Here is a 22,965-nt window from a genome sequence, read left to right as displayed (position 1 = left end):
CTTTGAAATTCTATAATAGCAGAGCTTTGAACAGATTATAGCTGTGTAGCAATTAGGGCTGCAACTAACGATTATTTTAATAATCGATTAATCTGTCGATTATTTTTTCGATGAATCGGATAAAAAAAAAACATTAATTTACATCGACTCAATACATATATACTTGTTGTTTTAGTTAATAGTTGTGTAAAGGTAAGTAACCCAAATAGCAGATACAGACAAGACACACAGACAGACAGAGACACACACACACACACACACACACACACACACACACACACACACACACTTATTCATTAAATTATTACCATCATTGTAGTAAGTGCAATTGCGCTGCTCCTCTCTGCGCTCAACTCAATTTTTTTTTTATCTCCGCGACTAGGTTGCCTAATAGTTGCGCGACACAACGAATCTATAATTAAATTTGTTGCCAACTTTTTTAGTAATCAAATTTTATCGATTCGTTGTTGCAGCCCTAGTAGCAATGATGTGTTACTCAGGCAACGTTCCTGTGACATGTGCATGTGGAACTTGTGTTTGAGAAGAATCGCATGTTCACTTATATCAGAATCAGCTTTATTGGCCAAGTATGTTTATACATTAAGCATGCTTAGATTCATATTTGACAATGATGATGATATGTACTAGAGCCCGACCGATAAAGGATTTTTAAGGCCGATATCGATACAAATATTTGGTGATTTAAAAATTCGATATTCCGATATATCGGCCGATATATCTAGAGATATATATATAGATAGATAGATAGATAGATAGATAGATAGATAGATAGATAGATAGATAGATAGATAGATATACTGTATTTAAAAAAGAAATCCAGAAACACATAACAAAACATGAACAGATTTCCCTAATATTAGTTATATGTAGTTATTTATGAATCCTCACTAAAATAATATGATAATGCAGTTTAAAAATAAACTTGTTTTATTGTCACAACAGAACAGAGGAACATCAAAATATATTAAAGTTCTGATAAATAAAATGTATAAAAATACAAACTTAAGATATGAAACTTAAAGGGTTAAACATGAGTGTTGCCAACAGGGACGTTGTAGAGCGACCTCTGATGGACAAATTATGAAACGCCAACACTCAGAACATGGTTGAAGGGGGTTTCGTCCATTTTTATTTTATGTTTTAAATATTCATTTATCGACCATTATAAATGCTGATACCAATAGTTTGGAAAATGCCTAATATTGGCAGATAATATGGCCCGACGATGTATCGGTCGGGCTCTAATATGTACATGTCAAAATGATGCTTAGTGTTACAGGGTTATTGCACAGAGATCGTTTCTGACACTATGTGACTGATCATCAGAGTGATGGCGAGCACAAAGAAATAACTGCACAAAATACACTCAGGGGTTTACTAATATCAATAGGATTCATCCTCGAATTTTATAGAAATCTGGCCATTAGTTTTCAAGATACCTTTCAAAGATGCCTTATGCCTTAAGTGTGTGTCCTATCCACCTTCTCATCCACAGCTGCAGAGCCAGCAAGACCCATCAAAGGACCAGATGAAAGGCTGACCCAGAGAGCTCAGCTCAGCTCTCCAATCCAAACACTGACATATGCTGCTGCAGCCACGGTGAGGGCCAAGCAGATGGAGACCAGCCCTGAAAGGTAGCATCCACAGCGATGATTGTGTGTGTGTGTGTGTGTGTGTATGTGGGCTTGATCCTGAGGACTTCAGTATGACTTAAATCTTGCTTTGTGTTTTTTATGTGCATGTTGATAAACCCCTGCCACACTGAGCCAACCGAGCTGCTGTGGGTTTCCAGATGTTCTGCTTTTGCATGTGTGCAGCACTCTAATGAGGACCGCTACAGTTTTCCTACACGTCAGTGACCGAGTGAAGAAATTAAGTGCTACTGATGTATGTTTGAATCCCATTTTTAATGGCTTTGAGTAGAGGTTGATATAGGATTTCTTTTAGCTAAATATCATGTTTTGGTGTCAATCCCTCAAATTAATAAATTCGCAAAATAAGTAATTTATCATTGCCTTCTAAAATTATCAATTTTCTTATCTGGCAACTCAAATCAATGGGGGGGACATCTGTCACTGTTGTTGGTTGTTAGCTGTTGTGTAAATGTATGCCTTGTGGCTTGCTAAGGTGGTAGCTGAGGAGGATGGTTTGCTGATTAGCTTAACATGTTTGTAGCTGGTTCCTGGTTGTTACTAGCATGTTAGTAGTTAGCTGATGATTTTAATTGCTGGTGTTATCGACAGAAGTGTATATAGCCTGCTTCGAAGGGCTGATGTGTAGATACAGGTAAAGTGGTTTTGTGAAAACCATTTTTTTTTTTTTTGTGGTAAAACAGGTCATCATTCATGCATGGAAACTGGAAACTTTCTGGTGACTATTTGTACTCCTGGAATTAAAATGCACTAATTTGCATACATTTGACAAGGCACTGAAGGTGAACAGGATAAACAAAATAACTAAACATATCAGCACAGAACTTCCCCAGTTAAATGTTATGTTTAAATATGTAGATTCATTTAGAAGAAATCTAAAGATGGAGCCTAAAATAAATAGCATCTAAATGTCTGTTTTGAAAGTAACAAAATTGCAATTGAGATTTTTCAAAAAGATTTGTTGAAGTGTTATTTAGTTCAATAGCACCACAAGATTTTAAATGATTTATTGCTATTTGCAAATTGACCAAATTCTTGGTGGAACTATGTCCCTCTACTTGGTACAGTCACTTATTCTAAATATATACTTGAAACTAGTAGCATAGAAAACATGCACATCGTGGCAGAGTTTTGTTTTGCGATTTGCAATTAACTGGGTGAATACTAAAAAGTCTCTGTGTGAACTGATTATTTTGTTGAGTATTTATTAAATCTATTGAATAATTGCGCAAGGTAAATACAATAAATTGGTAAGGTAGTCAGAGTTGTGTAAATATATTTAATGTTTTGTTTAAATTTCAAATAGATAATTATTTATTAACTATTAGGCTATTTTTTCTTTTCCTTGAACCCCAGTAAAGTCTCAACAACCAGCAAGCTCTTTGGTAGGGTTCAGAGGCAGGTTAAAGCTGTCAGAGGGTTCAGTACATGTACGATACCCATTAAAGGGCTGAATAATGGGTCAAAACTTGTTTTAACAGTAATACTGGACTTCCATTAGAAGCCATTAGGGCAGTCTTAAATTAACATAAAGACTGTCCTCACCTAGTCCTCACTGTCGTGTAAGTTATTTTTATTTATTTAACCTTTATTTATCCAGGGAAGTCGATTGATAACAAATTCTCATTTGCAACGACAAACTGTCACATTCACACAGTTACATATTCATACCTGGAAGCTGCTCAGTACAACCACTGATGAGGGAGGCTGCTCATTAACTTTCCCCCGCGACCTCCCAGTCACAAGCTTGCTTCTTTAACCTTTAGGCCACCACTGCCCACAGTGAAAAGAAGTTGGCAAACTTTTTGTGACACAGTTCCAAAACCTACATGAATCTAAAATTGTAATGACCCGATGAGCGTCAGTCAGGTTGTAAAAGTGATGTGATTTCTCGGATAACACACATTAATATGAATGACGGTTAGTCAGTGCCATTAAATGTCCATCTGACAGGAGAGGGTAGGAGGAAATGGAAAATGTGAGGAGATTAGATGGAGTGAAAAATGGGCCGTTATGAGCAATACTGTTACCATGTAAAGTAGTGGATTGACAAAGATGGATTTCCCATAGTTCACTGCTGTCCAATATATCACCAGGGGCTGGCTTTGTCCTTCACTGTAAACCCTGTTAAGTACAGTCTACATCAAAGAGTTGCTAGAAAACAGTTAAGCAATGTCACTCAGCTCACATGAAACACATGAAAAATATCCATTCAGTTAATTCAACTTTTCTTGATTTATTGATGTGTTATTTGTTTTTCTGTGTTTAGCAAGTCCTGGTTCTGATTTTTAAAAAGTGGTTTTCATTGATTCCCCTAATTTCTGGAGGAAGATCTGTTTTCCATTTACTTCCCAAATCCATATTTAGACAGATTTGTTACCCTAACAACTATTTTTCTGTGAACAAATTATATTTGGATTGGACATTGTTTTATTCAAGTCAATTCAACTCAATTCAATTTTATTTATAGTATCAAATCATAAAAAGAGTTATCTCAGGACAATTTACAGAGAGTAGGTTTAGACCACACTCTATAATTTACAAAGACCCAACAATTCCAATAGTTCCTTCAAGAGCAAGCATTTAGTGCGAGTGGCGAGGAAAAACTCCCTTTTAAGGAGAAACCTCGGGTGGTGAGGAAAACTTCCTTTTAGGGAGAAACCTCAGACAGACCCAGTCTCTTGGTAGGCGGTGCCGGTTGGGGGTATGGTGAACAGTGGCTATTGTAGTAACAATAAGGATAATGGAACTATGACTAGAGTAGTAGTTGTAGTAGTTCATGGCGTAGGGCAATGCAGGACGTTGCAGTGCGTAGCAGGGAACAGCAGTGTTGCATCTAACATTTCTTGTGGAAACCACAGTGTGCTTTTGTTTGGTTTATTATTTATCTGTTTGTTATTACCTGTTGGCTTTTTCAACTTTCCAACTCCTGTTTTATTAATTGTTTCTTCTGCTGTTCAGTTCTGTGGTTTTGTTGTGGTTTTTCCCTAACTAAAATGCATTTAAGGTCATTATTACCAATTTGGAAAAAAGGGACTGGAACAGTTTTCTCTGGCATAGAAGAGTGGCAGCCACCCTGTGAGGTTTCCTTGTATCTTAACATACCCAGTAAAGTCTCAACTAATGTAATTTAAAATTAAAACCAGACGCAGTGGCTTCTGGCTTCCACCCAGCTGAGTCTGTCTGTGCTCCAGGCATATAAAGATAAAGGATGCTAGATTACAACAGTTAAACACATTGAGGCAAAAAAACTTCAGACAAACAGACAAGGCTGGGATAATCACATCTGTGGCTATTTCTATTTACTTAGCTATCCATCTTTGATAGCAGAACCACAGCTTTGTTTTGACCAGAAGGAGTGGAAAAGCTTCTCTGTCAAACCAACAGTTGCTCTCTAAACACAACCAATTAGGATGACGGATGACTTGCTCCTCGGCAAGCATCCCACGAGAGACATGAACATACAACTCGAATAACAACACAAACAAAGAAAAACAAAGAACAACATCAGAGAGCAAAGTGGAATATTTTTCATCCTGGGAATTTTTGTGCTTTGATTCCCTCCCCTTGGTCGATTGTTCTTTATCACATCTGACACTCTGTTCTATTTGAGGAGATTTGTAGCGTGGGTTTTGATGCATAATGGATGGGAGCTGACTCGGAGCAGTGCCTTGTGGGAAGATGGAGGAGAGCTGTGGAGGGCGTGCCGCTGTTGCTGATTGCTTCTTATTGAGCCCTGGCGCCCTTGGGATTATCGCTCCCAGCGCTCAGCATGCAGAAGCACTGTACTGTGTCATGCCTCATGCTATGACCTACATGAGTTACATGCAGTTTGTCAACACTAACACTTACTGTGTCCACAAAAGAGCTCCTTCCCCTGATTTACAATGCACCATTATCGCCTTGAACTTCACTATCTTCCTTGGACAGTGAAAGTATCCTTGAAGCAATATACCAATAATAAATCAAGTTGTAAACAACGTTGAGAAGGAAACCAAATGTGGTCTCGCTAAGAGTTTTCTGCAAATCTGTTAAGAAAACTCATTACTGAGAATGTGCATTACTGTTGAGAAATCTGTTTAATGAGCACGCTTTACCCTGAGGGCAGAATAGCAGAGCAACAAGAGGAATCTGTTCCTCATGTCTGTTTGATTGATTCTATATTCGTAGATTAATATTCCAGGGGTCAAATGGTTACCATGGCACCGGTGAGTACGGCAGCCTTAGTACCTGTTCTGTCTATTTTTTTTTTCTTCATTTTTTTTACTAAATCTATTAATCTAACCTGAGCTATGTCATCTACATACGACAAAAAAGACACTTTTAAATATACTGGACTCTTGCTGTCTCCCAGAAAGTTTCACACCCGATCCAACTTGGCCCAGCGAGATCGTGAGGAGAGCTGACAACAACAACGAATGCGCTAGCAACAGGTCATGGAGAACGGGCAAGCATCAGAAACAGGCTGAGGAACAGGCCACACTGCACACCACTGCTCAGCATCCTACTAGCTAATGTCCAGTCAATAGAAAACAAGCTGGACGAGCTCATTAAATACCGGAGGGACATGCAAGACTGCAACAGCATCTGCCTCACTGAGACATGGCTAACACACTCAATACAAGACCATGCAATTCAACCAGCGGATCACCTCTCTGTTCACCGAAGGGACAGAACGAAAAAGTCCGGAAAGTCGAGGGGTGGTGGAGTATGTCTCCTAGGGTTGGGCATTGAGAACCGATTCCTACTTGGAATCATTTAAAAAATTACGATTCCAGTGGAATAGTTTCTTTATTGGAATCGTTTGGAATCGTTTAGAGGATTTGGTTTCAAATCTGATCATAGGTTCCAAATTTAACATGTGCAAGTTTTGGTTTCCGTAGCAGCCAGGCGCTTGTTGTGTTGCAGCCATGGAGTACAGTAAGCAAGAGTTCAATTTTGTCTCTCTCATTAACCACCAGGCTGAACATCGGATGCAGCTATCATTGTAGCAGGAGATTTTGACTCAGGTGCTAACCTGAAGAGGGTCAGACCTGACCTTTGGCAACACGTCACATGCCCCACCAGAGGAGAGAGAATGCTGGATCACTGTCACTCACCCCTCAAGGACGGCTATAAAACCAAGTCCCTACCTCCGTCCGGCAAATCTGACCATGCTGCAGTTTTCCTCATACCAAAATATAAACAACAGCTAAAGCAGGAAGCCCCAATGGAAAGGGAGGTGACAGACACGCTTGACTGACCAATCAGAGGCCACCTTGCAGGAAGCTCTGGACGGCACAGACTGGGATACGTTAGTGCAGCTCTGACGATATCAACATTATGACATCTATTGTTACCATTTTTATGGATATATTGTTATTGTTTTTATGGAGCCGGAACAGGTACACAATGAATTTCACTGCACATTGTACTGTGTATGATTGTGTATGTGACAGATTAGAGGTTGTTTCATTTCATCATCAACATTCACCTTATTTAATTACATTTTATTTATAGTGTCAAATTATGACAAAAGTTACCTCGGGACACTTTACAGACAAAGTAGGTCCAGACCACACTATAATTTACAAAGACCCAACAATTCCCCCCCTAGAGCATGCATTTGGTCCAACAGTGGCTAATAATACAAATAATAATACATACATACAACTAATAATGTATGATGTGAACATTTCACCTAGGATGCATGTTACAATTTGACAAAATAATCTGGTTTAAATTACCAGTGTTACTGTGCTCTCCCTCCAGCTATTTCTTTTCTCATTTCTTTATCTTGCTCCTGTCCGCTTTCATTTTCCCACACAGTGGTATCTTTGTCGGAGCTGCCGTAGCCTACACAAATACGTTTGAGCCGTGGCTCGACTAAAAAAGCGAGTTATGTTCAGTGATGACAAGAATTGATTTCCAATTTCCTCCACAATGACTGCATCATTTCCAGCGACTCAGGCAATTTGGCCTACATTACTGAGGCGGTCGGGGGCTGTAGATCAGGGTGACAGCTGTCTTCACCTGAGGCCCTGCTCGCTGAGATCAGAGAGTCTTTTCATTGATGCTGCCTCAATCAGAAATTGGTCTAGTCCTTTAGAGAATTCAAGAATTGAACCCTTTTCATGGACACACACAAATGTGCATTTGTGTTTGTAGAGTATACTGTATGTTCAGAATATTTGTTTATGTGTCTGGGTGAGGATGTTTTGTTTTAGCTCTTATATGATGTTTTCATTTGGCTTTCTTAAATACATTTCTTGCTGAATTTCTGATGCTTTCAGTTTACATTTGACTTTTATTTGTATGTCTGACATCGCCTGCTAGCCGTAGTCACTTAAAGGGCTTAGCGATGGGAAAGGAGCTGGAAAATTTGCCTCCCAGGGTCTAGTGACAGAATAAACACATCCAGACAGTAAAAGTATTCAGTGTAACACAGCTGCAAGTATTGTTTGGGGACACCTGACTGGGTAGGATGATCTGGCACGGATTTGGTAATGTTTCAACTGGCTTCATTCTCCATTCCAGAGAAGAGAAATTGTCACTTTAATGGACCATACAATCTCATCCTAAAAGTCATGAAATCTTTTTTAGTATCGTGCATATATCTCCAAGATGACAGAAAACGAGTTTTACAGCATCAGAAATACAGGACTATGGATTTATTGCATTTGCTTTTTGCTCATTCTAAAGTTAAAACTCCAGGATGTTAAATGTAGTCAAAGACACCAAGGTCTTAATCAATAGGTCATCTTATCAGAATGTCTTACAAACTTGATACATGAGGTTGAGTTTTTGGAACTTCCACCTGCCCTCGTTGCAGTAAGTTTATATCTAAAGCTTAGTTCACTCAGCTTTGCTTTAGTGGGCCCAAGGGTTTTGATAAATGTTTAAGTGCAGAGGTTCTTATGCTGTATTGATTTGCTTTCTTGTTCAAACCTATCTATCCCCCACAGGCAGGGAAATTGCTTCAGTACATTTAAACAGTCAACATCACCTCTTCACTACTTTACTGATTTAGATAATCTAAAACCAGTCAGGGTTTTAAGCACATTGATCTCAGATTGGCAATTGACTTGCTGTTGTTGCATAGCCAATTTATCCAGTTTAAATAGGAAAAGGTTGAAATACTGAACCATGAAGTTGTGTTTGTCGGTCCTGCTGTGTATTGGGTCCTTCAGCCAAGTTTTGTTTTCAGAGGTTGCAATTTTGTGTGTGTGTGTGTGTGTGTGTGTGTGTGTGTGTGTGTGTGTGTGTGTGTGTGTGTGTGTGTGATGGAGGATTTGTAGCGATCAACCACTCTTCAACAATCAGTCTCCAGCTCTACACCAGCCTCCTACACTTTTGCTGCCAAATGTCAAACTGTTAGGACAACCGGTTGTGTCAAGACACAGAAAACATCCACTGCATGGTTTTCTTTTTGTATTTTTTTTAATGCTGTCATTGTTAATGCTGTGATGTGTGAACAATGGCCTAAATTAAGAAAACACAACAACAACAATTTCAAATATATATCAGTGGTAACAGCCAGCTAATTTGCAAACCACAAATGCAGCAACACAATATTAATTATCCATCCCAACATAAAATCCTGACAATTAAAAATAGAAAAGCCTATTGCATTGAAAAGGTCAACATGATGACGGTGCCCTTTGGATATAAATAAATTAAACATTACTAAAATTACATTAGATGCTAAATAACAATTAACCTTCAACACTTACTGGATAATTATGTCTATCAGGCCATAGTTGTTTAATTTCTAGCATTTCTCTCAGTCAGCCTTTTGATTATGTGTTTTCAGCAGCAATTTAATATGGTTATGTTGCAGTGTGAGTATCAGCAGCAGGAAGCTGCTCGACTATTGCATGTGTAATCGCCGAAATTAGTTTAAATTGGCCATAGTATCATCTGCTGTTAGGGTCAGTGATTTACCCATCCCAAAGACCCATAGAGGGCAAAACAGCATTATGAAGTCAACCAATAGCAAGTTAACATGCGACTCAATGGAATCTGTCTTGCAAGTAGGTCAAACTGCCCCATGCTTGCTAGTAGATCAGTAACCTAAAGCTTTGACCATTACATATTTGAGTCACTACACCCTGCTAAAAGTGCTTGTTTACTGGTAGATCAGAAATAAAACTCAGGATTCGTTCAGTTAAAATATAATAAGCTTTAGTGAAAATGATATTGCATAATACAAAGCGTGTACACGGATCCGATATCTTCAAGACAAGTCTATCCCTCTCCCTTGCAAACAGACAAGAGTCCCATCAGGCATCTGATGATCGCTATCTCAAACCCTCACACTTTTATACATTTTGCCCATCCTTGGAGGTGTTGTTACAGTAGTCCAGGTCATCTTGGCTCTGCTGTCTGGTCTTCTCCTTTCGGCCCCTTCCGCAATGTCGCGCCATGCATTAAACACATTGACTCTCCTCACTCCAAGGCCAAACAGTTCGTTACTGTCTTGGATCTCCAAATTGGACCATTAAAATGTTTTTATGATGAAACATCTCTGTGTCTTATCTTTTCTGCTGACCTAGGAGTGATGAGAGCCAAAATCATCCTATGACCTGAATCTTACCTTTCAGTTATTGCAAAATACATCTTACACAGTGGTTTCGTTCTCCGCTCCCCCCTATCTGAGAGTCTTTTTAATCAGCTCAATTATTTTCTCGGTCCGGTGCCCCCTTTCATATAGGTCAGATAGTCCTCTCATAGATACTCAGGAGGAGCAACTCCCTTTCAAACTTATCAGGTCAGATGGTTGTCTCTCACAGGTAGTCAGGAAGATCAGAGAATGAAGCCACTCATGATCTCTACACACATTTTCCACAAAATATATCCCACTGCCACGGGAGTTTGATGCACCACACCATTTCCTAAAAGCAACAAATCCAAAACCAGCAAACAAGATCACGCCACAGTGAGGATCACAGAGGCCAGGGTGACTGTGCACCCATTAGAAAGCCATCATTCAATTTACACCACATGCAACGTGTTAAATTGGGTCTCCCGATAAAGTGACAGTGGCTCCTATTAGACATGGTGTGAGGATGGAGCTTTATCATAGTGCTGCTGTAGAGGGATAAGTGGGAGGCCATTTGTCAGCTGTAATGCATTGCTTACAGCAGTTGTAATCAAAGAGCACTTTGTCCTTTTGACGAATGGTCTGGTGGAGGGGTGTTCAGCACTAAAATACTTTGTGTCTGTGTTAGATGGCAGCATGGAATAAGGCTTCAGTTATAGTATATGTGCAGGGTCTGAAATTAACTTTCTTCACTGCCTGCCACCATGGATGTATTAAGAGAACGCCTGCCACTGTGGCAGGCAAGTATTTTGTCTGCCACTCAGAACTTTTATCTGCTAGACTTAAAATCTATTCTCTAAAAGAAGGAATGCCACTTAGATTGTTTAGACATCAGTTAATGTAAAAACATGTCATTCAATGTTTGATATATTTACAGGAAAAACATTACATGCATGGTAAATCTGTATTAATATAATATTATTATTATTATTATTATATGTATGTATATATGACCCAAATATAAGACGACCCTGATTATAAGACAACCTCTTCTTTTTCAAAACAATTTTTTTGGAAAAAGACTTTTTGAAGACCAAATCTTGTTTTTTTGGTTGCATGTGTATGTTAACAGTATTCAGTTTTGGCCTAGGTGGCTTCTCAATCATGACAGTGAACTCTCCATATCTCCTCAGACCTCTTGTTCTCCTAAAGGAAACGTTGCAGCAAATTAGTGCTTTTAGTTTTTGTACATTTTAAAGGCTTCACATGGAATTATAATGAGATGAGAGATTTAGTCCATCCCCCTGATGGATCACAAAGAGAATGTGTGATATAATTAAACTAATCCCAAGATAGCTGTAGCCGTTTAAAGGGAAATTCATTACCTCTTATTCAACTGGCAACAGGTTTATAAGTAATTTCAGTAAAAATTACGGTGATGCTTTTAATGTTCAAGACATTTTTTTGTTGAGGAAGGTTTTCTTCTTTACTTTAAGTAATACAGTGGTTTAGCTACTATAGCATTACACATGGACCTAAATACACAGTTCAAAGGTCAGAGCCTCAATTCTTTGCAAGATTGCTATAGCATGAAATTAGTTAATACTTAAGTGCTTAGAAAAGAAACATAGTTTGATCTAACAAAAGAGTCAATTTTTTTAAACTGGCTTATCAAACCGTTCTGCCGTTCCCTTGTCCCCACCCAGCCATGTAATATTCCAAATTGCTGAAAATCTCTAATACCGTTGACTAATGACTTAGCTAATCCGAAACATGCGGTAAATCAATGAAGAAACTAGTGTCTGGATGAATGAAAAGTGATGCTCAACGCGTCTAGGTGCTTCCTGGTGGCCCAGCTTGATTAAACTTAGGGAGGCGAGGGGGAAAAAAATCAATAATTGAATTCATCTTCCAGATCACAGGAATGTGTTAGCTTTGTTAAACACATTCTACTTAAGGCAGCAGATTAGCGCTTTTCAGACACATAAAATGAGTCATCTTTAAACCTTCTTTTAGTAGTGTGTCTCCACTAGCCATTAAATGCTGCCAGACCGTCATTAAGCTACGTCTCATTTCTTGTCAAATGGTTGTGTCAATGGCACTAATTCATAGCCGCAGACGTCTCAAAGGCGCTCAGCTGATGGGAAAGCACCAAATGGTCTCATCAATTTAAAGTTAGGTCTGCGTCGACCTTAACTTCCTCTGCCCCCCTCACACACACAGACGACCACCCACACACAGTAAAACTGTAGTCTAAAGCACATTAAAATTAACATTATATAAAGAGGAAGTTTCAGGAGCTGCTTGCTCTAACTGAGGTCCTACAGCAAGATTTAGGGAATGATCTCATATTCCACTTATTGTGATCTTAAACAGTAACATTGTTACTTTGTTTATACAGGGATGCAATGCAAGGGAACTACTCTTTGCAGGATCATTTACCTACTTTTTGGCTGAGTGAAACCAATCCTTAGCCACAGGGTGGTGATGTTTGCCTATGAATAATCTCTGTGATTACACATGATCACAGTCTGCTCATGTGCAGCATTACCTTTTATAGAGAGACTTTCCAACTTAACAAGCAAAGATGCTCTCATACCAGGCTGGAGAGGCTCAGGACACAGACATAGACTCTAGTGGTCCTCACAGTGTAGGTGGTCATCATTACTGATAAAAACAGACTGTCATGCTCACATTGGAGCAGGAGACACAACAAACTGTTGCAGGAAGGCACAAAGTAGCATTTGTTTAGCAGTGTTGTCCATTGCAATTTCTTTGGCTAACTTAGGTGATAAGTATAAGCCAATTTAGTATTTTAAATGCTCTGCTGGATGTTGGATTGGTCTGATGAAAATGCAGGATCCGGCGTTTTCAATTTTGTACGAATGTAATCAAACGATACTGTATCTAGGTAGATAATGAATCTAGGTCTTTGGAGTTCTGGGGGCTTTGAGACTCCCATTCGATTTTCAGTTTTAGCGGTGATTTTGATTGCTGTTCCCTAAACAGCAGAAACATTGGTCTAGTTTCTAGTGATGGCGAACTGAAGCTTTCTGAACCAGTGAAGCTTTCAATCCAATTGTATCGAAAAAAGGTTCAATACTCGAAGCTTCAGAAATCTATGAGGACATCTGGTGGTGGGAGTTAATGATAGCATTGCATCACAAACTGTTTCACAGATATTAGCCATGAATGTCTTTGAGTTGAAGATGAATACATTTTGAGTATGAATTCATGGATAAATAAATAATGACATAAATAACTAAGCTTATTTGGGACCTTGCATAAATAAAAATGTAATTGCCTTCTTCACAAAAAAAAAAATAAAGTTAGGATTTTGGTTGGGAACTTGTCTTGTGTTTGTAAACAAATACATCAAATTGGGAGGGAAATGAATAAAGAACACATTGCACAGAGTAACATTGTCTCCTCAGCCAAATAGGTGAGATAGGCAGTGCAGAAGGCGTACGCTATATGAGCAATCTGTCTGACATGTAATCTACTGCCAGTGTGGTGTTTATAGAAATTGTTTGAGTCAATTGATTGGGGCAGTGCTTTGACAGTGGCAAGGACATACTATGGGACAGTGATGGTGCCTATGGACAATAACAGTGCTCGTGGACCGGTCAGGGGGATATTATTGTGCTTGGTGACAAATGTTTGTGGGAATATCCATCAAATGTCCTTTTTAGTCAGAAACTGAATTTTTACCACCAGTTTCAGGGCTGAGCCTATTTCTTTTCTTACCTGCAATAAACTGTCTACTCGCTATAAACTTACCTACCATAATAATAATAATAATAAATAATAATAACTTTATTTACAGACTCAAGGTCCAAATATAAAAGTACACACAACATACCACAGACAGAAGGGTACACCCAAACACAAAAAACATACAGACACACTGTCCATCACATAGTACACAGAGGAAACATACAAAACATACATACATACATACACATGTCTGTGTATGTGTATGATAAACTCTCTACTCGCTATAAACTTTCTATGAACTCTTGTTGGATTCCCGTAGGGTACAGATTTGATCATTGGCAAATTATCAAAAGATGTTTTATCAATATTAATAAAGTTATGAATATGGTTATTAATAACTGTATAAAATCGACAAACAATCAAAACGGGGCACCACCCTGCAAGTCAGGGACCAATAATCAAACTGTGGAACAGTCTCATTTCTGTGAAAATCCTTTAAAAAGGAAACAAAGGAAGGTTATTATTAGGTTGTTATTACAACAAGTACACAAATAATCACAAGCAACTGCTAATTAAGTATAATAAGATTTATTAACGTCACAATTATCAGTAGCTAATCAATAATCCTTCAATAATAAACTTATATACCTTTTTACAATATCACAACCAAAAACAAAGCAAAAACAAAGCAGCATGGACACGTCTGTGTCTGTGTGTGTGTCTGTGTGTCTGTGTGGGTGTGTGTGGGAAAGAGGAGGTGCGGTGTCGAAATGTAGTTTTAACACAAAACTGACTCCCAAAATGGCTACTCCTGTGAGCTGCACAAACTATTTAGCCTCAAGAGGGCGGTAGTGGTGCTGGGTGCACGAGGAGGGGTTGAAAAAGTCAAGGGGGTTGCTAGGCAACGCGCACGCTTAACCCAGCCCTGGTCATGTGTTTTATGGTGCGTTCTATTATTTATCCGTGTCGGAGTTCCGACTAGGAAAACAGACGTTGCCTAGCAACAAGCACCAACACGCTACCTTTCCTCGGATTTCCGAGCTCGGAACTCGGACAACCGTGAGGACACCGAGCAAGAATTCCGATATGGATTCCAAGATGGTAGCGCCCAGTGTGACTTGTAGTATGAATTGTTGTCATTATTTTTGGACCGCTTTGGCTGTTTAAATGAAGATTTTAATCACTCGTATTACTGCAATACCTTACTGCTTCCGTTTCTCTGCCTGTTGGTATGGGGAATCGGTCTTGTTGTGAGTGCAATATTGAATGAAGCCTTGTTTGTTAACGTGGCTAGCGTTACTACTCGGCCAGTGCTACCATAGCAACAGCTTTCTGGGTGGTGTCCGTGTTTTTTCTCCGACTCGGACGCGCAAAACATACCAGAACGCTTGAAGTGTGGAAATTACGTCATATCCGAGGTCCGAGTCGGTTCATTGAGAATAATAGAATGCACCATTAGCTCCGTACAAACGTAAGCAGACCCCACGTGGTTAAACTAGCAGCGTTAGCTCGGGAGCTACGTGGCTAGCTTGTGTCCGTGTGGATATGTGTATATAATCAGTAAAAGAAGAGTAGAGAAGAAATGTAAAGAAAAGAGGCCCTCTGATCTTAGTTATCGATAACGGCCAGCTCAGTGGCTAACAGCTGATTTCCGCGATTTCTCGCAGACAGTAACTAAACTCCGTGGAAGGAGTGGTTTAGCAGGTAGCGCTTATGGTTTTAACCAGCTACTTAACACAACATAACCAACGGTATAATGATCGATTATACATTCCCAGAAAACAGATTAATAATCATATATGGACCATTACATGATTACAATCCGATCACATTAATGGCACAAGCGGTAGCGAACCCTTTGCTCATTAATAAACAAACCAAAACGCACTAGTTCTAACGTCTGCCCAGAACTGAGTAAAAGCCTCCTTACTGTGTGCGTTGTTTGTCACTTAATCTCTTGCCAGAGGTTAACGATCCGTTTGGTCCAGAGCAGGGGACGAGACGTGATCCAGGTCGACAAAACAAGAAACAGAACGCAGTCCTTTTCTTGAATCCAGGCTGATTAAACCCTCTGCAGATGAGGGAATACTCGGCCAGTATTTCCTCGGATCCCCTTTGTATATCAGACAGATATAAAATTGTCCCAGCTCAAAACTCGACCAGCGAGGTGATGCTGGCTAGCTAGTCCGGACTAGTGCTTCCTGTAGTAACCTGGGTCACCGTGAAAGCGAAGAAGCACAAATGCCAACAGCTTTTATCCTTCCTCCGCCTCCTAGTGGCGGGGTGGTGCATTCAAAGGCCCGACAGCCAATGGGAAAAGCGCAACCTTATCACAGGTGTGAAGCAGTTCTTTGTCTCACCGCCAGTGTGCCTTGCCCTCCATGTGTTGAATGTAGAAACTCCATTTTGGGGACTCTGCTTCCAAGTGGCAGCCTGTAGGAGTTTGGTGAAACTGGCTTTGGGATTCACATGTAGGCCAAGATCCTTTGTCTCTGCCGTCAGCTCAATCTGAGCCCTTTTTGGTTAAAATCAATGTTTAACCTCCTGCTTCTTGGTCCCCAACACTCTCTACTCGCTATAATAATCTCTATAATAATCTCTCTATGTTCACGAACTCTCCTGACTCTCCTACGGCAACAACCCACAAATACGCACCCTGTGTCGCACTATTTTTAAAGCTTTGAATTCAACTTTGAAGCAGTCACGTGGGTGTGTGTGTGAAACGAAGCTTCGGACGTCACTGGTCACGTGATTATCTCAAAACGAATCAAGCGCCGATACAAAGCTTCATTCCAAATTGGTTTATTTCGTCGATACATGCCTCGAAGCAGGGGGTTCACGGGTAACATCACTACTAGCATCTGATGTTCCAGTCATTTAGTGACTGAACAGTTATTTTATACTGGACCAATCAAAAGGTGAGACACTGAGGGACAATAGAAAATTAAAGTTGAAGTACTCCCCATTTCCCAGTGTTGCTGTCACACCGCATGCCAAACCACGTTTTAAAAGCTGCAACTGAGCATGAAAACCCTACGCCCTCTTACAGCTCCTCCACTCTCGGGGATAAGCTTTAATTGTCTCTTTTCTTGTGTAGTGATAGGTCCCCCTGCGCTCATAAATCTTAAGTACAGTGAAGCATTAGCATTTGCTCATGCAAAGAGGGTTTCCTAAAGCTTTTCCCAAAGAAGTGTCCCTGATCTTTCCCAGGGTTCAGTTCAAAGGGAATGTCATATCGGGCCAGATGGGTGCAAGAGAAGATCAGGCCTGCCAAAAGACTTCTCTCCCTCTTTCAACCATCTGCACACAAACACACATGCACACACTCTTCTTCCCCTGATCCAATCATTGTACTGTAACTCAGATCACTAGTTAAGGGTGACCCTTTAAAGGGAAGGGATTCAATGTATGTGGTAATACAAAGATAGAATCTGATCCATTAGATTGTGTAATACAGATGTACAATTGTTTGGCACTAGTCACAAATTAAACAAAACACAATATACTGTTACCCACTGTTAAATTGGATCAATATTTCCTGTTTTCTTCTTCTGTGTGTTTCGATGGGATATTCCTTTTACTCACAATTGTATAGTCTATATCACTGGAGGTGGTAGTCCATGTTAAGGAACAACACATTCTTAGTTAGCAAAGATGTCAGGTCGACTATATCTGCTTCATCAATCAGATGGAGTGGGATACATCTCCCTATATGGGCCTCCTTCTACTTGAATCTCCAACACACACAGTACAGCATTTACAGTATTCACGTTGTCACTGCATTTGTCTCACAAAAAGCTGAACTAATCCACACTGGCATTTCCCCTCCTTTTGTTTGGGCTAGAGCCTACTTGTTTCAAGGTGCTACATTGAGCATTTTTTTGTTTTACATTTCCTGGTGCTTCCTGCTGCAGCCAAAACGACAGAAAGTGTCCAACGTTTGGGATAATTTCAAGCTGAAACAAAACGAAAACTCTACAGTGTGTGAAACCGAACTAGCTTACCACAATGGACCTTTTTCACAGCAGACATGTTGACTTGTCATAGTGGGAAAATCACAGCTGAAATTGATAACCTTAACGATGGCTCAATTCCATCAAGTGTCCCAGTGAGCTATTTCAGTGAGTCAGCATGTACACTACCAGGGCTTCTCCTAAGTGGAATGCAGCCATCGGTAATACACCTGTGCTTTTCCTACTATGACATGTCAACATGTCTGCCGTGAAAAAGGTCTATAGCACAATGTCAGTGCTTCAGCATCTCAGCAGAAATCATCCAGTCTAACGTTGCCACCTAGTCCACAGAGCAGTCTCGGCACACAAGGTATAGATATGATTGCTAGTTGAGATGAGAGGTCATCCGCCAAGTCTGGCGGGGGTCACCTGGTTTCACGTCACCCAGCGGATATGGCGGATAAGAGAGCCCCAGCCTGGTTTATACGGTACTTTCTTTTGGCCTTTTTCTTGCAGGGCCTGGTGTAAATATCCTTTTGGCAGGGTAGGGCACCGCGTATGTTCAGCCAAACAACTACTATTTACTATTGCTCTTTAATAAACCAAAAGTATGTCTTATCCAATTAATAAATGGAATAGTCGGTAGAATACTCCACTACTAAAATAATCGATAGCTGCAGCCCTGTTACACACAACGTGGCAGCACAGCAGGCAGCAAGGCAGAGGAGAAGCAAGGCAGGAATGAAGGGCTTTACAAGCTACAGAGGTTTTAACATCTTAATTAGAATCTACTGTCGGGCCTCTGCTCATTAACACAGCTTTCCTTCCTTTAAGGGAAAACATGGCTTCCTCTCTCTCCTGGTCTCTCATCCTCTTTGGCTCTGCTGTGCTGCGTCGGGAAGGTGTTGCGTAGGAAGATATAGCAGCCGAGCGAGACATATAGCGAAGGGCAAGGATGTTGACACAGTCAGTTATCAAAGGAAGTCATGTTGATTAGGCAGGAAACTTGCCACCTTGTGAGGCATTACATTATTTATTTGAAGCCTCTCTCTTTCTCAGAGTAGGCAGCACAACAGTACTTCAATTCCGTTTGTGTCTTACCTGAATAGTTAATAAGCAGTGTGGAAAGGCAGGTTGCTTGGAGTTTTGGAGAGATTTGACATTGCAAGACGAGATAAATATGAGTGGAAATTCAAAAAACAAAAATAAAATGTTGCTCAATAAATGGTAACAGCAGTTACCACTTTCACAGTTTCAAATGAAATATGTGTGGGTGCGTGCCAAACAAGCAGACAGATGTTACGTTTACACGTGACCGGCTATTTTCATAAACGGACATTTCAACCTCTGTTTTCACAAATAACATGGTGCACAGCTGTCAGTTTTCAGAAAAGTGTTTGTTTACATGTACCTGTGTATATATGCCGTCAATGCCGTCAAGAGCATGCCAAACCTGTAGGTAGGTGGCAGTGTAACGAGAAGCTCAAGCCCACGTTAGCCAATCAGAATCCCGAAAATAGCAAGAACAGCAAAGAATCACTTCCTCTTTCTCTCTCTCGGCTGCCTGAACCTCCGTTTGTCTCAGTTTACATGCAAATGTGCAAACAAAGTTTTCCAAAGAAAGAATGGTTTTCAGAGGCGAATTCTCCGTTTGAGTGTAAACGATATACGAATGACCCCCACTGACATTGTCTCTTAACTCAGTGGTTCCCAACCTTTTTTCCTTGGCGCCCCCCCTACTCATGTCTAAGAAAAGCTGATCATATTAATGTTCAATATATCAACCACCAGAGCAAATTCCTTGTGTTACTTACTTGGCAATAAATCCTTTTCTGATTTCTGAGATGTGGGCTGATATGCTCAGATAACATGATAGTGTACTGCTGATTGATGAGGATTATAACCAGTGAGCTCTTCTTGCCAGCCTGTTTCCTGTTCAGGTCAGTACCAGACAGCAGACAGAGGTGACTGATGACTAGCTGATGGACTTAAGCCAGACAGACTTCACTGGGTTCCATAAACAGCAACTGTCCCAATTACTTGATTTTGTGGCTTATTTTTATTAGACTTAAGACTTTTTCAGATTTATGTAGAGAATAAATCTATATGATCTGTGTAAATTCTTTACAGTAAATGTTCCGGTCTGCAAACATTAGTTTATCATCAAAGTTGAAGTTATACAAGTTATATGTACAAAAGAGATATTGCACTTTGCCAGAGTTACAGATAATGTAATTGTGAGTCCAGTTAGACTTGGTGAGTCCAGAAGAATGTCAGCAGCCTCCCAAATTATTCAGTGTTAGATTATTAGCCACTAGAAACTAGCGCTGTGGATTAAGGGATGGCAATGCCATTGGGTTGGACAATCCACCACTTTGGTCCAGAGTGAAGTGTCTCAAAAAACTATTGGATGTATTGCAGTTACATATGGTACAGATTTCATCTATCCCACATTATGAATTAAAATATATTTGATGAAGGTGAGCTTTTCATTTCCATCTCCATTATCAGGTCAAACTTATAATTTGTCCAATACTTTGGTTTATGACAAATTACCTGCAAAACTACATTCCCATCATCTTCAGCTCTACTGTTGTAATTGTGTTTAATTGTATTGTGTTTAGTACCACTGTAATTAACAAATGTTAGCATGCTAACACACTCAACTAAGATGTTGACATTTGTAAGCATTGTAACTGCTAAACATCAACATCTTGGCATTGTCATTGGGAACGTTAACACGCTGACATTAACATTTAGCTCCAAGTACTGTACAGCCTCACAGCCGCTAGAATGGCTGTAGACTCTTAGTCTTGTTATGTTTCCCTCGGCTGTATCATAAATCCAGTTTGCTGCATTTAATGTTGCTTTCAAAAACATAATTCACCTCATTCAAGTTCTAATATCATAACTTTGTTTTGTAGCTTCATTTTTTTTTTAATCCACACTTGTCCATCTAACCTATCTATCCTCACACATGAGGATAGAATGAAGGGAGAGTGGTTGGGAGCTGCCCATCACATCTGTCATTCACTGTTGAGCTCAGTGCCTGTCATCATTTTCAGCCTAATCATTTTCCTCTGGCAACTGATTGCTTTTTATTACATGCACCACACTAATATTCCAGGAGAGAGCCCCCCCCCTATACACACACACACAACCACACATAGCATATCAAAGAAAGATGTCTGACGTCTGACAGCTGTGTTCGACTCATGATCACTCCACCATGTTAAGTTTCCGCCAGAGGAGACAGAGATAAAGCGTTTTGATTTCTCATGCGGTGGGGAGGGACAGCATGGAAATTCATTAAATCCAGCGTTTTTGCCAGTCAAAGCTTTTTTTTCAACCAGACCGAACATAAACAAACACAATCATGTGCAAATGAGTCCAAATGAGATGTGACAGTTCTATTGGGCTTAATTTATTAGCAATGATTATGCAGGCCCGCTTTCTACCGACAGCCAGCAGAGACGACTGAGCGTAAATAAAAGAAATCAGCAGCTTTATGAAAAGTGGATATTATTAATAGTGATGGCTAAAGCTGCCGGCATGATGAGATTCATTTAAGCACTGATATGCTCAGCCTTTATGAAAGGAATTGTATTTTTTTGCTTCTTGAGCACTCAATCCATACTTGAAATGAGCTTTTCATGCCGTGCTCCAGGCACTATTGTCACAGCAGTGGTTAAACAGACAATATGAATTGTTAATGCAATACTTTGCGTTTCAACATAATGGCACACAGTGTGAAGTAAGCTTGATGAGGTTGGCAAAAAGATTGCATTTTAAAGATTGTCTGTGCTCGACATGAATGACCTAAAGCTGATTATCTGAAAGCTTTACCACTCTATCCTCATGGCTTGTTTTCGTAAAGTAAAACCCTTAAATACTTGCAATTTTCACAAAGCAGAATTGGTGTTCAAGTCACAATCCCGTGAAACTGGACCACAGCAATGTAGTGGAGAATAAAGACGTACATAAGCCACTGTATTTTAAAAAGAATGAAACGGCCACTGGCAGCTTTAGTGAACTATTTCATTATAAAAATAAGGAACATTTCAAACACTTCTGTATAACACAGTACAAACACTGAACAAACACTTTGGTTACAATAGGCTATAAAACTGAAAAGCATCTGTTATGCTATGAGACTGAACAGACAGAACATGGGTTGCTTTTTCCTTGTTCTAATGATTCGCACATCTGGGCGATGCGTCAGCTTGTTGGAACTGTTTCCATTCACAGACCCTACAATGCTGAAGCAATGCCGATACACCGTGCTTGTCTTATACACAGCTCTCTCTCTCTGTTGCTGTTGTAGCTGACCGGGTCTTCCAGCTTCCAGCGTTTGATTTACGCTCGCCATAGTGTTACTGACTCACACGCCAATCAGCTTGTTGTGCTAACCTCAGCACATGTTGCTGACGGCGTATGGTTAAAGGTTTCCGGACGGAGTCCGCGCTTGTGAAATTTGTTTCCGCATTACATACACCAGTACATAATCAGATTACGCACTAGACAGCACATACAGTATACAGGACATGTAACACCTACAGTATTATGTTATATAAAGCGATTTAATATACATCCTACTCATGCAGACAGTTCTCCATGATTCTACTCATGCAGACAGTTCTCCATGATTCTACTCATCCAGGCTGTTCTTCATGATTCTACTCATTTGTCCCAATCTTTTTCTTTGGGCTATGTATGCCTCTCCCTATAATCTAATGATATACACTTGGGTTTACTGTAAATTTAAAATGAAGACAGACAGGCAAAGAGAAAAAAGGGCGATGTGCAAGCCATCGATTTCACACTGCGATTACACTGCGCTGACAGCTTGCCATAATCATTTCGGGTGGCGTAGAGGAGCTGATATAATACAGCATTATGACACCTAGAAAACCTAATTCACTGCCGTCCCTCTGATCAATAATCCAGGCGGCTGTGACTCTGCTGACCACTGGGACTCGTTTAATCAACCTGGTAGCTGAAGCTGTTCATGCTGCTCTGCGGGGGATTTCTCGAAGGACCACCTGCACAGGGGTCAAAGGTTACAGGGCCTGTGGGGGGCTGCCGTGTAATGTGGAAACAC

The 22,965-nt window shown here is 40.1% G+C and overlaps 1 long non-coding RNA gene across 1 annotated transcript in view; it reads left to right on the top strand.

Annotated features, from left to right (window-relative positions):
- LOC114566796 (uncharacterized) overlaps window positions 1–22,965 on the top strand; it is a 74,429-nt gene that overhangs the window by 19,866 nt on the left and 31,598 nt on the right. The window contains exon 2 of the long non-coding RNA XR_003694095.1: window positions 1,517–1,655. This is a non-coding gene — a long non-coding RNA (uncharacterized LOC114566796). The remainder of the gene's footprint in view (window positions 1–1,516; window positions 1,656–22,965) is intronic.

Source organism: Perca flavescens, chromosome 13 (assembly GCF_004354835.1).
Source record: "Perca flavescens isolate YP-PL-M2 chromosome 13, PFLA_1.0, whole genome shotgun sequence".
In the NCBI taxonomy this organism is placed as follows: Eukaryota; Metazoa; Chordata; class Actinopteri; order Perciformes; family Percidae; genus Perca; species Perca flavescens.
Note: the sequence above shows the minus strand (reverse complement) of the source record. Positions and strands in the feature narration are given on the sequence as shown.